Source organism: Anser brachyrhynchus (genome assembly GCF_964034855.1).
Source record: "Anser brachyrhynchus genome assembly, chromosome: 2".
NCBI classification, from domain to species: Eukaryota; Metazoa; Chordata; class Aves; order Anseriformes; family Anatidae; genus Anser; species Anser brachyrhynchus.
In genome coordinates, this window is record NC_137695.1 from 16,993,022 (window position 1) to 17,004,260 (window position 11,239).

The 11,239-nt window shown below is 44.9% G+C and overlaps 1 long non-coding RNA gene across 1 annotated transcript; it reads left to right on the forward strand.

The window, feature by feature from the left end:
- Positions 1 to 626: 626 nt before the first annotated feature.
- Positions 627 to 8,860, forward strand: LOC308188981. Its single transcript, XR_013945923.1, has 4 exons — positions 627 to 2,701; positions 4,625 to 5,134; positions 5,577 to 5,731; positions 6,537 to 8,860. It is a non-coding gene; the product is annotated as an uncharacterized lncRNA (long non-coding RNA).
- Positions 8,861 to 11,239: the final 2,379 nt, after the last annotated feature.

An 11,239-nucleotide genomic window follows, 5' to 3' on the forward strand; every position in this document is an offset into this window, starting at 1 on the left:
AAACCAGACAGTGGGTGACAACTGCAGCACTGACCACCACTCCAGCTCAGGACCAGGAGGGTAAGCAGCACCAGGAACTTCCTACAGGCCCCCTCCAACCTCCCCCTGCAGCCCAGCGGTTCTGCGCCAACAGAGCACAGGAGGCAAACCTTGCATCATTTGGGACTTCTGAGTTTTGGAAGGCTTGTCCAGCATATGGTATGGGAAGGTTTCAAACACAGCACTCATTCTCAGTCAAAGGTCATTATGAGAGAAAAGTAGTGTGCACTCAGTTTTGAGCTAGCGTGAAGACCTACAAACTGCTATAAGCGCAATTGGCTGAATGCATTGGTGTTATGTGATGAGCACATGCCAGTAAGGATAAATAAAGTCAATATCTATGTGTGCGGCTCAGATGGAAAGATAATACACCTGGCAGGAATCAAAACTCATCCCATCCCAGTGGTTATTATCACCATTCATCCATATAAACATCATCTTGCTTGCACAGCCACACAGTCCACTTGCTTGTATGGGCCACACGACACTGTGACCAATTGACATATTAAACAGGAACTATGGGTTTCCCAGGAGCTCATGCCACTTCCTTGACAACTGTGCAAGGACTTAAATATATATGGAGTGTGTCTCCCTCCTTCATCCGCAGGCAGGACTGTGAAGGCTGAGCGGGGCTGTGTGGTTTTTTTTTTCTTTCCTTTTTTTTCCCCAACAAAAGCAAACAGCTTTGCTTTTGTTGGCAAGGGGTTCCTGTTCCAGGTGAAGAGAAATCATGCAGTAAGGAGCCGCCTTCTCTCAAAAAGTTTATTAGTTTATAAAAAAAATGCCCAGGAAGTTCCTCCCTGCCTGGCTATAATGCTGCTTCCTTCAGCCTGCAAATTAAAACTGCCCTTTGGCTGCTCTGCTTTGTATACAGTACAGTGCTTATTAAATAACATTTGACTGCAAAGGATCTGGAAAATCAAATAGAGTTTACAAATAGTTGATAGCGATAAAGGAAGCTACATAAAGATAAGCGCTTTCATGTTTCAATGGAAACAACAAGACCTATAAAAATAATCTTCAGTATACAATGTCATTTCCTTGACGTATAAACCACCGGTCCTGTCTTCTACAAGCCTGGAACTTACATCTCAATAAAAGTCATACACAAACCACTTATTCGCCACTGGCATCTAAGCAAAAGCCATTGCTTGCAGTGGTTTCTGATGAAAAGAGTCCTCAGTCATTTGAAGTCTTCCAAATCTTTTCACTAGTAATATTTTTTGTAACCGTGTTGGTTTAAGGGCCACTACACCTCAACGCCTGTCATTAGCAGCTGATTTTTAGAAGCAGCTCTTAAATTGGTGTAAGTTTTTACAGACTTTCCCTTGCCTCTTTCTGAGTGACATTTCCTGGTTTGGGGAGGAAATTGGTCATTTTTTTTTTTGTCATTTTTTTTTTTTTCATAATTTGAGCAATAATGGATTATTTCTATTTAGGACCAAACGAAAATCATATGTTTCCCATTCAGACTGTTTGGGATTGAGGTGGGGATGAGTTGTCAGTGGGAAGATGGAAGCGTTTCCAGTGGTTTTTCATGCTGGATCATGTGAGAACAGCATCTTGACGTTTTATGTGTAGGTGAGCTCACCATCTGGGCAGTCTGTGTTTGGGAAATGGTTTCGCAAGTATGTTCGTGTGTCACTTCTATATACAAGCGTTTACAGAACTAAACACTACTAATGCTTTCATTAAAAACCCTTGCAAATCTCTCACTCAAATTCATTTATTTTGGAACTAAAATAAAACAAAGTGCCTGCTGAAATAATATACACCAGCAAAAAAACTGTGTGACTGTAGGGTGAAAGTCTTCAGACAGGGAAATTAATTATATTTAAAGACATTACATCCTCCCCTAAAACGCTTTGTACAATTTCCCTTCCCCAACATAAATAGCACTTCCCTATTTATGTTGTAGCAATGACAAAGCTTGCAAATTACCCCAAATTCTGCAATAAGCTTCTTTTTTTTTTTTTGACTCCCGTACAGTTGGAGTCGGCAGATATTTATGAAAATTTTCTTCCTTATTACAAACAGTCCGGTCCTGATGGCTGCAAGGTTTGGATGCTGATGTGAAGCTGATGGGCTGTAGAACCTCAGAGGCTGGGGTAACCCCTCCGTCTCCGCCTTTGGAAGGAAGAATGAAAGCCCTGTGCTCTCCAAAGCCTTTTAGGGCTCTGGAAGGGGACAGGCCTGACTGTGAGGCACGCCAGCGCTGCCCAGGCTGACTCTGTGCCCGTCTCCCCGCTCCCCGTTTCGCCCTGAGGCCGGCAGAGGGCAGCGCGCCCCCCTCGGCCCAGGAGGCCGCGGCCATTTTCCTCCCGCCCGCGGGCAGGGCCCGGGCAGAGCCGCGGCCGGCCGGGAGGGGGAGGCGGCGATGGCGGCCTCGAGCGGGCCCGCAGGGGGCGAGGAGGCCGGGGGCGCTCGGGGAGAGCTCCTCGGTCACCTCCCGCCGGGTGTTGCCACACGGGCTGGTGGGGACAGCCCCAGAAACACGCAGTCTTGCATCCCTCAGGGGCGGGTTTCTTCACTCCTTTCCCGTCCTTCGAGGAAGTGGCCGTGGGGCAGGATGAAAGTGTTTCAGTGCCAAGCGCTTGGTGCCCTGTGGAAAGTACAGAAATTGCTGTAATACGCAGCGATGGAGTAGTTCGACTAACAAAAGGTTTTTTTGTTTTTTTTTTTTTCATCCTAATGATGTATGTCTTCATATGGATCTCGTTTATCCTCTTAGAAACCTGATATAGGCATGGCTCAAATGAAATCATGAGGCTGTATGTGCCAGAGATAACGTGATATAACAATTCTTTTGTTCAACTTAAAATTATCCCTAAAAGTGTCACTTTTCAGTTTCATTGAATTATACAGTTCCAGCGTTTCTCGTTGCTCTTTTTCTACCTTTGTAATCATTTTCAGTTCCTGCCTTCTAGCTCCCACTGCCTCCACATCATTTCTTGACACTGACTGACCAGTGCTGACCAAATTATTCTTGTCAGGGCAGGCTTAAGGATTTACCCAACAGTTTGAAATGCTTTTTCATTGACTGGGCTAGAGGATATGTACTGGGGAGGGAGCAGGGGCAGCTAGTTCAGAGCTGTGGATCTAAGTTTTGTGGGATCTCTTGGCTGTTTGGTAGTTCCCTCCTGCATACGTGGCTCACAGCTTGATTTCTGTCCCAAAATGTGCTTTAATGCCATGATACCGCGGTCACCGTAGCGCCGTGAAGTGAGTATAGCCAGAGCTGGAGCAAGGGCAGGCTGACAGCCATCAGGGGAAGCAAATAAGTGACTTCATCCCTCTTTGCAACACGCAGTGGAAGTTCAAGTCCTGCTGTCGTCGTGCTCTGTGAAGGGCGTCAACACCTGCCTTGGAAGCGCTGGCACGGCCCGCAGGCACACGGTGACCGCTGCAGATGGCGGCTGGAAGGCTCTCATGGAGGGGCAGCATCAATTAGCACTGGAAAATTGGCCCAGAGGATGCTTCTGACCTGGGGGCACCCAGCTCAGCAGTGCGCTGGGTCTGGACAAGTGCAGGTGTCTAGACTTTGCACTGTGCCTGTAGCAGTTCTGCTGGATGTAAAAATAATCTGGCATGTTTTTAAGGGGGAGAAAATGACCAAGGCAAAGCTGTTCCTCCAACTGAAGGATATGAGAGGAGACACTTTTATAACCATCGGAGTAATCCTAAACAAATCCTGAAATTTTAATGGGAGTCATTTTAGCATATTTCCTGTAATTTGTAATATTTATTTTGATATACGTTCAGAAAGTTTATGTAATATTTTTTATGCATGAGCTACTTTTGGCAAAATATAGAGATCTTCACATGCGTACAAATTTACTATTATGATTGGCTGAGCTTTAATAAATGATTTGTAATACCGAATATTGGACATGTGTTTGGAACAGAGATGTGCCAGGACCACATTACCTAGTGCTCCGGCATGGAAATATCTGCTTATGGCAGATGACCTGACCTCAGCTGGCCTTTGTGTGACCGCTGTAGGAATCGCTCTGACTTGTAGCCCCGCTTTCTACCCAGAAAGCTTTTCCAGCCTATACAAGACAGTAGATTTAAGGGGCAGATTCATCACTTATACTATCATACACACTGTCCCTATCATTTTCCTTTGACGTTGAGAGCATTTTAGTCTGGCTTTGAATATTCTTTGTACACCATGAGAAACACTGTCGAATGGGCCAGCAATTGATTTCGCTGTCACTCATAAAATCAGAGAAACCATCTGTCATCAGAGTAATTCTGAATTAAGGTCTGAATCTGAATCCAGCTTGTTCTGTCCATTAGCGAGTGTGATTAATTTCTGCAGGAAATTGAAATTGGTACAGGGAAAAAACGAAATCTGGATTTGGTAAGAAACATTTAGAAACAGGAGTTTCTGTGTTACCTGCATGTGCATCCATGAGAAAGCTGCGCCCTGTATTAACATGAGTAATTGTTATTTTGTGGTAAGTGCATTCTTTCAAATAAGAACAAACTTGACAAATGAACTGTAATGGTTTTCTTAATACATGAGAGGATGTGCTGCAGTGCTTGATGTCCTCAGTCTGCTGTGTCCCCTTCCCCACAGGTCCCACTCGGGAGCCCTACTCAGGAGGAAGATGTCCTCTCGTTCCCACTCTGGGTCTGGGGCTTCCACACATCACTGACCACTGTTCGCCGAAGGAATTTTCTGCTGGCCACCACCCATCTCAGTGCCGGCTTCCCAGCCCTGGGGCTGCTGCAGAAATGACATATCACCCACGTCCTTCATAAATCAGTTTCCTGACTGACTTTCTTGGACCATGAAACAGAGAGGAACAGTGCAAAGCCCATGTCTACAGCTGCAGATCCCATGGGGAAGTTCCCGCCTGTGAGCACACACCTCCGTTCTGTGCCCGGTCCTGGCAGCGCTTTCTCCTTCAGGAGGCGTTTGAGAACTTGGCCGGCTGGAATGAAAGGCTTTTCTGTTTTGCTGGCTGCTGACCTTTCGCTGAAGGCCACGCTGGCCGTGGATATGAGTGTGGTGCTGCGTTAGCCAGTGCCCAGCTCACCTGGGCAATGGACGGGGGAGTGAATTCTTGGAGCAGCGTTGCTACAGGTGAGGATCCTGAGCCTGCGTCCACGCCATGCACTGCACCAGCCTGCCCAGCATCTGCTGCTCATGAGGGTACTCAGTTTGAGAAAAACTGGAGACACTGAAGTGCATCTGAACTAAACCCTTTCTTTTAGGGCACATCTGTAAACTAAGCAGATCAGATCAGAGAAGAAACTGTATTGGCTTCCAACTGCTTATAAGCTACACACTTTGCTCGCTGCAGATCTGTGCATCAGTGAAGCAGTGCTGCTTCAGCAGTGGTGCAGCATGAGAAAGGGCAGTTACATTATTTTCTAGCACCATCTAGTGGGCAGACAGGCCCCAGAAGTAGCCTTCCCTCACACTTCACATTAGCAAAATGTTTTCTCATTACTGCAGGTTTAAACAAACGGCTATAAAAGCTTGCACTTGACCTCTCCTCTTTTGTCCATTCATTCCTTACCAGCACTGTCTCATGAAAAGATGCACTGATCTATGAACAAGCTGTCTGGCCCAACCCTGGAGGCATGGGGCTGCTGAAGAGCACCAGAAGATCTCAGTTTATCATCAGCCCTTCACGGGAACTTGACTGGACAGGCTCTGACAGAAACTGAACATTTGGTAAGAAAAAAACATGTTTGACAAAGCTGCTACTGATGTAATTTTGCTGCCTGAAATGCACTGGACAAGCCATCTGCAAGCAGATATGAAAAAAGAAAGCATTAATTTTCTATTATTTATAGCGTGTCTGTCACACACACAAAACGTGCCAGAGTTTTCTTGGCGGTTGTTTCTCCCCTTGGTTTAAAATGCACAAATAGTAAACAGAGAACAGATAAGACTCAGCCACTGCAATATATAAAAGAGGCAGTGAACAGTAAGGCTGCCTGCAGCCCCTGAGCGCTCTGGGAGCTGGGTTTGTAGATTGTGTTCAAATCAAACAACCTTTAAGCTAAGCTTTAACATAGCTTTTAAGCTGTCAGTACACGGAGAGCCAGGCTGACAGGTATCTTTCAGCAAAAGCTGTGCCTGCTCCAGATGTTGATGAAGACCAAGCCTGTTTGTTTCCATCCATAGGAAGGTTGCAAATTTAGGTGCTGCCTGAAGACATATGTGGGAGGAAATATATAGGAGAGCACGGGGTCCTTGCTTGCTGAGTGGCACTCCCTGCAGCACAGGAAACTAACCAACGGGGCTCTAACCCCAAGCGTATGCTGCTAAAGTTTTACTTGCTTTAGTAGACTTGTACCTTGTTCACTCAGAGCTGAAGCAGGATCTGGCCTCTGGATTTCAAGGAGGTTTGGGAGAAGCCTGTCCTTTGTTTCTGTGCAGACTTTTTTTTTTCTGCAAAACACTTGCATTTGTATTAGCTGTATGTTATCATTACACAGCAACTGAGTGCCTTTTTTCACTTCTATGCTTCCAGATCACCTGGTTTATGCCATTTTTATGTTGATATCTGGAGAATTATTTCCAGTTCTTGCCAAATGAGAGGACGTCTCACCCACTGTAAGTAACCTAAGGCTTAAATCAGTTGTGCAGGAATCAGTAGTGGAACAAGAGAGGACAAAGTCAGAAAAAGGCATTTGGCTGGATCCAGCATTGCACTGATCTACTAGCACTCCAAAAATGCTCTTCCAAATGTTAAGACTTCTACAGATAATGTTCAGTCAGATTCATGCTTCCCTATCTCAGTCTCGGGGAAGGAGGCTGTTACAGACATCACTTGAGGGACAGAGATGGTGGCAGTTCCCGTACAAGTGATGCCTGCTCTGGGAAAACCTTGTGGGTGCTATTGCAGCCGGCACAAGCAAAGGCTTTCCCTGGCCAGGATGTTGGCTTCTTCAGGTCTGCCCAAGCCTCAGCTTCGAAATCCCAGAGGCTCATTTTCCTGTACCTTATTTCAACTTTTCCCAAGCACAGAAGGTCCAGTCTCCAGTCTTCAGTTGAATGTTTTTATTTTTTGAGCAGAACTGCACCCAGTTTGCACAGTGCTGATGTAAACATCGACCTCAAATAATTAGTGCACGTGGCCAGTTAATCATCTAGCTGGCTCCAGGTGGAAACATGCCAAGACATTTCTGTAGTAGTGAGGCCATTACATTTGTACTTTATTTGCATTGGATGTTTAAATATTTCTGCATCCCCGTCACAGTTTCCCCCACTAATTTTTTAAGTGTTATACATGTTTTGGATGAAGCTGAGCAGAAAATATTTTCAGTTAATATATACATTTGTGGCAGTTTTAGAGCAATTGAATCAATTTGGGTCAAGTCTGATAAATCATTTTGACAAAAAGCAGGGAGAAACCTGGAAAGCATCTTGACATTTTGTTTAAAAATGATATTTTCATTTTGAAATCAGGCTATATTTAAAAATGAAAACTTCAAATCAATCCCAAATGCTTCTTTCCAGTTGGGAGCTAAAAAAATCCATTATTCACCCAGTTCTACTGGAGAATTTGACAGGGCTTGGTGACCTAGTGAACACACCTTAATAGGAGAATAAATATTTCTGGATAATTTGTGGTTGACCCTATAACAGCTTCCCACTCTGGACTATCATGAAGGGTTTTGCAAGCAGGGGTCTTACAGTGTGGCACTCCTGAAGAAATCGCTAGGCAGATGACCATCCCTTCCAGATTACTTTCAAGGGCTGATAAATCACTGCAGCATGAGGAGAACTTCTGTAAGCCAGGAGGCTGGATTTCTTGCAGGTAACATTTCCCACAGTCTCTTGGCCAGGAAATTTTGGTGGCAGTGTTCATAAAATGATTCTCCATCTCAGCTCTTGGCTCAGGTTCAATAGGATCCCAACAAGGAGCATTATGAAGAAGTTTGTCAGGTCTTGCCCTTTTTTAACACCCAGGTGTTAAAAACACCTGCTGATGCATAGCTGTTAAGCTTCCAGTGTGTGTACTGATCGTGCTTGTAACCTATACCTATACCCTGCATGAAAGGAGAAGGCAAAGTATGGTTCGTGTATGGGTGTTGCACTACAGCACCCAGCAACAGCCATTTCCTGCACTCTCATTAGTGTGTTGCTCGTTACCATCTGATAATGATATGCTGCTGTCAGTGCTCTGGCTTGTTTATACTTGCATAAGAGCATGATGTATATAAATACACCCCCCCACACACACATACACATGAATATATTTAATTGTGAATAAAGTCTCTGATCAGTTTGATCCATCCTCTGGTCGTGTTCTGACTTCTGTTTGCTTGTTCGTTATTCATAAGCATTTGCTGAATAACACAGACAAACAGTTTTCAGACTATGAGTTTTCTGGGAATCATTCACTTCAGCTATTCACTATTCATCTTTTGTGGTATAAGACTGGCTACTTAAACCACACAGTGGTTTTTCCTTAATTCCTAACTGGGTATTTATAAACAGTAAAATAAAGACGGACGAATTGTGAATGCATTTCTTTGATTGTGAAGATCCTGTTTGCCTGCCTACGTGGGCATACGTCCCAAGAGCAGCCTTGCCCGGAACTGTGTGCATCCGTGTAAACACACAGAAATTTGGGCTTTGGGGAAAGATCTGTGAATATAAAGGAGAACAGCGTGCCGGAGCCATGTTTCAGGGCATTGAACCGACCATGTACGTGTTTTGGATGGGATCTAGCAGCTCTTTGCTTTGCTTTGCAGTGCTGAACAACCCTCCTAGGTCTCACATTCAGGGCTTTGGTTTGCCTCCTAGCTTTATGCATGGGCACGTCCCTCCTAGTCAGAGGGCTGTCTGTTTGGGTGGCTCACTGGGCACCTGTGTCCCTGGGTGGACTCCACCTCCTGTTGCTGATTCCCTCTGTGCTTAGGAGGGCATCTCAGGAGGGTGATGGATCACCTCTGATGGTGCCGGTTTCCCTCAGTGGACCCCAGGGCTTGAGGCTCAACCACTGACATTGGCATTTTCCTATACTTGCTGGTGTCAGTGCTCTTGCAGCTCACAAAAGTCCATCCACAGAAGACTGTGAGCACCTTTGAGAGGCTGGCTGCAAGAAGCCTGTCTAGTTTCACGTGATAATGAGGTATTTTCACTGTCAGCTGGGAGTGATTCATAGAGCTAAGGAGAGATTAGGTGAAGGACTGTGGCGAGCTGAAATGATTTTGCTTTTACTGGTATTTTCCAAGCAGAGATCCTTCTGGGGAGTGCTTATATACTATCACCACTAATGTGCTGCCCAGGCAGACCATACTGAGAACCTCCAGAGTGTGGGAAACTGGGTGTCTGGAGAATTTAAAAGTAAAAATATCCTGAAGTATCTATGGTTAACACAGCAAGTGACTGGGGATTTTGCATACTACATCTGCTTACGTGCTAGCTTTGGTCACCACAATTTTTTTCAACTTGAGCATAGACAGCAGTGGTATCCTGGGGCAGAGGGTGATTGGCTTACTCGCTGCCAGTTAAGATATCCATTTTCTGCCATTTGTTTTGACTTGTTTCTATCTATGTATCTATTTCAAAGTTTATTGCAGAACCCATTATCATTGTAAATAAACAGATGGAGAAAGGGGAGTTTCCATGGTGATGTGCTAAGCAAGTAGTGTTTGATCTAATCAGTTTTTATTTCAAGCATTTCTTGGTCTGTAATTTAATAACAAAGTAGTGAGTTGGGTTGTGGATCCTGTTAAGCAGACATTGTTATTGCCACAGAGGGAAACTAGCCCTGATCGCAGAGAAGACAGGAACTTAAGCCCAGTTCAGACAGCACCTTGCTACTCCCCGGACTGCAGAAAAGTGAATAGTAATTCTTCTTCCCTTACCTGCAATATGTTTTATGAAGCTCTTAATTCAAAGACGGGGATATGGAGACACAGGGAGGCAAACTACTCTTACAGCCAGGGGCTGAACACTGGGCTGCTCTGCACAGTGCCCTGCCCCATCCCTCGGCCACGTTGCAGTGGAGACTGAGAGGATTTGTCCTGGGCTTTGGGAGACGCTAGCATCCAAGTGCTAGCATCCTTTGGCAGAACAAATGGTGGAAAGCAAGGGAGCTGTGCTTGTCATTCCTTCCCCAAACAGCATCAATGCATTCAGAGGAAGTAGAGGAGAGGAGGAGAAAGGGAGGGATTGCTGTAGACACTTGGAAAGAGAAAGGACTTCAAATGCAGTAAGATTTATGAAGCATAAGAAAGAGTACAGAAGGCATCAGGAAGCATCCCTAAAAGGTGGGAAGAAACAACGACTTTGTACTTTCCAGGCCAAGTAGTAAATACCATAAGACACCTAGAAATGTCACACCCTTGATAAAGGGTCTGAGGGCACTGGGCTGTCAGGCACTTTACCAGTTATTATTTACTGATTCGCAGTTCCTGAGTTGTTACCCTCCCAAAATGTGAGAAGGGCCAGATCAGCTCACTGAAGCACCCAGGTGAGATTATGTAAATCTTCCTTTGCCTGTACCAAGTAAGAAGAAGCTGGGACACAAACAAACAAACAAACAACACATTTATTTCATTTAAGTAGAATGAATGCCAAAAGCTTTGAAGGCGGCATGCTCAAGGGCAGGGCTGCCCAAGGGCTGAGAGAGGTGAGGGCAGGGTGGGCTGCCTCTCCTCTGCAGACGCACCAAGGTGGATCCAGCAACACTGCAGTGTTACATCCAAAGTCTTAGATGAGAACACTTCTCTGCAGATGCATTGGTGAAAGCTTTGACCGAGCTGGCCAGTGAGCGTGCCAGAGAGCTGTATTGGATTCCACTTACTAGTTTGATGAGGTACAAGTTTCCATTCTCTCCGTGCAATGTCTGTAAACCCATGACCTTGCTGAAGAAGTAAAATAAAATAAATAAATAAAACAAGGGTTCATTTTGTGTCCATGTGCTAGATTACTTCAACAGTCCGGTTTCAACCACAGTCAACAAAGTACCTTATGTTTATCAAGGCAGATTTTCCATTATATATACAAATACATCTTTTTCAAATATGAAAGGTCATTTTGAGAGCCCACAATAGCACCCTGTTACGTAGGCCTAACAGAATTTCTGGAAATGTTTAATTTGTGTACTGTGTTGAAAGCTCCCTCAAACAAAGTGTGCATCGTTTAATCTATTTATAGAACTTCCTTGCTTCTCCTAAATATACTCTCACTCTTTCTTTCAGCTAAGAAAACCTTACT